Source organism: Alexandromys fortis, unplaced genomic scaffold, assembly GCF_014885135.2.
Source record: "Alexandromys fortis isolate MF-2015 unplaced genomic scaffold, M_Fortis_MF-2015_v1.1 scaffold_122, whole genome shotgun sequence".
NCBI lineage: Eukaryota > Metazoa > Chordata > Mammalia > Rodentia > Cricetidae > Alexandromys > Alexandromys fortis.
The window spans coordinates 1,103,469-1,106,944 of record NW_026068004.1 but is presented as its reverse complement, the minus strand read 5'-3'; the positions used below and the strand labels follow the sequence as shown (position 1 = coordinate 1,106,944).

Below are 3,476 nucleotides of genomic sequence, written 5' to 3'. Positions count from 1 at the left end.
ATTCTCTCGGGAATAGAGCGGTGTTTTATATATATATAAAATTGTTTTGAGGAGCTGGAGAGATGGCTCAGTGGTTAAGAGCATTGCCTGCTCTTCCAAAGGTCCTGAGTTCAATTCCCAGCAACCACATGGTGGCTCACAGCCATCTGTAATGAGGTCTGGCGCCCTCTTCTGGCCTTCAGGCATACACACAGACAGAATATTGTATACATAATAAATAAATATTAAAAAATAAATAAATAAAGTTGTTTTGAGTCAAGAAAACAACCAAAAAACAAAAACAAAACCCCAACAACCAAGAAAACAAAAAACAGAAGTGTAAACACACACTTCCTTACGTTCTCCTATATATATACTCTTTCCATCCTGACCTAGATGACACTTCTCTTCAGAAGCTCTCTTGTCTCTAGGGTGTCTCCTTTCACAGAAGCAGTCTGCCCTGGGCTGGGGAGATGCTTAGTGATTAAGAGTGCATGCTGTTCTAGCAGAGGACGCAGGTTTGGTTCTCAGCGATCACGCTGGCGGCCGTTCACAACCAACCGTAGCTCCAGCTTCAGGGAATATGATGCCTCTGGCCTCACAGAGCAGGTACACTTACATGCCCATATTCACACATCCACACATAATTAAACTAAAGCCGGCCGGTGGTGGCGCACGCCTTTAATCCCAGCACTCGGCGGAGGCAGAGGCAGGTTGATCTCTGTGAGTTCGAGGCCAGCCTGGTCTACAAGAGCTAGTTCCAGAACAGGAACTAAAAACTACAGAGAAACCCTGTCTCAAAAAAAAAAAAAAAAAAAAAAATCAAATTAAAAAAGTACTTTATCCATTTCTGTAACAAATGCTGGGAAACTGCTAAAAAATTAAGTACAATTAAAAACAAACAGAAAATTTCAAATAATTTACACATACAACCATAAAGAAATGGGTAAATTTTGGTGCCCAGTAGAATATGACAGACGTGCAAGGCAGTGGTGCCTAGGAGGCAGAGTTCAAGGCCAGTCTTGTCTACAGAGCTCCAGGATTGGCTGCATAGCATAGCAAGAGAAACTCTGTCTCGAAAAAAAAAAAAAAAAGAAAGAAAAAAATATGACAGACATTGAGAAAAAAGAATAAGTGGGAAATTTATAGTAATGTTGACATAGAGAGAACAAAATAATCCTAAATGACAAAACTGCTTAAGACTGGAAAGCAAGCACAGCACCCATCAATTGCATCCTGTATGCATCTCTTTGTAGTGAATTTAACTTATAAAGTTCCTTCCTATCCTTTCAATCATTTACTCTGCACGTTACAGGCAAAGCGGGAAACCAGCTAGAGTCCACGGGAGGAATCCTCAGGAGACGAGAAAAATCTTCGTGATTCTGAGTCCCACATCCATCTGACAACTTATAACTTCCTGTAACTCTAAGGGACACACACAGGAGCAGTGAGTTCCAATATGGCAATGACAGACAGACAGACACACACACACAGAGCATTGAGTTCCAATATGGCAATGACAATAGGAAGAGTTAGGGCATGTGTGGGGACAGAGGTTCTGGTGCGGCTGCTAGGCCGAGCGCACATCACGAATGCAGAAGACTCGGGAGGATGGGGGCTGAAATCACTGGAGGACCCGGTTAAGAAACGGGGTGCAGTCTGGCATGGTGGCTAACCCCAGCACCTTGGAGGCAGAGGCAGGCGGATCTGAGTTCGAGGCCAGCCTGGTCTACAGCGTGAGTTTCAGGACTGACAAGACTACACAGAGAGACCTTGTCTCAGGATAAAAACAAAAAAAGAAGCGGGACGTCAGGACGGAAAGGCCGAGGCAGGAGTCCGGCACAGGACGGAGATGACTTGGAGGGCCGGCGGGGAACGGGGGGGACATTCCCAGGGCCCGGGCCACCCACAGGGAAAGGGAGATTGTCAAGGAGACGTCTTAGCGAAGCACCTTGGCTGTGCGGACACAGCAGCACCTACCGCACCACCGAAGTGCCCTTGTAGGCTCCCTGGGCGCAGATCACGACAGCCGGTTTCGGGGAGAAACAGACGCCTGCCGTAAAGGACGCTTGCCGTGCGACGTTTACAGCGCGACGCTGCAAACCGATAGCCGGCCGTGCCCCTGCGGGAGCCGCAGAAACCTAGCACGCAGATCTGCGCCTGCGCACCCAGCGGCCCCGCCTCCAGATGCTGACCGCGGATTAACTGACCTTTCTTTAGGCGACTAGGGCCGTAGTGTATTCTCGCTCTCAGCACTGTCCGAGGTTACACTTGGGAAAGATTACTTCTCTCACTCCAAGCACACGTAGTTGCTCTGCTCGTGGGCCGTGTCCCCAAAGCACGTGTGTCATTCCATGTTTCTTAAGCTCAGGGTTCCTGTGTTCCCTATTAGTAAACGGCTGGAGAGAGAGCTCAGAGGTTAAGAGCACTTGTTGCTCTGGCAGAGGAAGTCGAGTCCCAACATGTTTTATTGACTTCGGCGACACCAGGAACATACACGTGATACAGAATGCATACAGACAAAACACTCATACGCATAACAGAGTCAATCTTAAAGTTAATAGCGGCTAGCAGGAGGTGCACGCCTTTAGACCCCGGCACTTGAGAGGCGGAAGCAGGTGGATCTCTTGAGTTCCAGGCCGCCAGGACTACAAATAGCTATAGAGCTGCTATAGAAATTGGTTTAGACTGTGACATGGTGAAAAAAAAGTTCTTTGGCTGGGCGGTGGTGACTCACCCCTTTAATTCCAGTTCTCTGGAGGGAAAGGCAGGCGGGTCTTTGAGTCTGAGACCAGTCTGGTTTACAAAGAGTTCCAGGACAGCCAGGAATATACAGAGAAACCCTGTCTGGGGGGACAGGAGGAGGGGCGGGTGGACAGACACAAGAAGAAAAAGAAAAAATTTTCTTCGATGTTACCAGAGGATATCTGCATAAAAGCAATCAGGAAGCTGAGACAGAAGGCTGCCTGTGAGTTCAAGGCCAATTCAAGGCCAGCCTGGGCTACCTAGCCAGATCCCATTCGCCCCCAAAAAACGTTTCTGTAGAAAATTCCCAAGGTCCATAATATTAATGTCAATCACTCCAACTTGCTCTAACCACCCTCTTCCATCAGCTAAATGCTCCACGTGCAAAGTTTCAATCCAATTCGTTTGCTGAGTACTCAATGTGTGCCCAGCAAAACACGAGCTCATTATGGATAGCTGGTGTGAACCATGTAACCAAGTTCGAATAGCAAGGAACTGACCACGCTTTCGGACCAACTCCTTTTGTTTTCTCTTGCAAACCTGGGGCTAGAACCCAGGTCATCATATGCTAGCACATGCCCATCACTGAGCTACACTCCCCAGCCACCTTTTTTTTCTTTCTTTTCTTTCCTCTTTCTTCTCTTTCTTCATTCCTTTCTTTTCTTCTTTTTTTTTAAAGACAGGGTTTCCCCGTGTAACAACTCTGGCTGTCCCACCTACCTCTGCCTCCCAAGTCCTGGGATTATAGGCAG

General features: G+C 47.5%; 1 protein-coding gene across 2 annotated transcripts in view; it reads right to left on the bottom strand.

Moving 5' to 3' along the window:
* Positions 1-2,115, bottom strand: part of Ndufs5 (NADH:ubiquinone oxidoreductase subunit S5) — a 5,764-nt gene extending 3,649 nt beyond the window's left edge. The window contains exon 1 of one of the 2 annotated variants that reach the window (XM_050161319.1): positions 1,960-2,115. The gene's annotated coding sequence lies outside the window, so the exon portion shown is untranslated. Of the gene's footprint in view, positions 1-1,930 lie in introns of both variants that reach the window. The other variant, XM_050161320.1, reaches the window with a different exon arrangement.
* Positions 2,116-3,476: the final 1,361 nt, after the last annotated feature.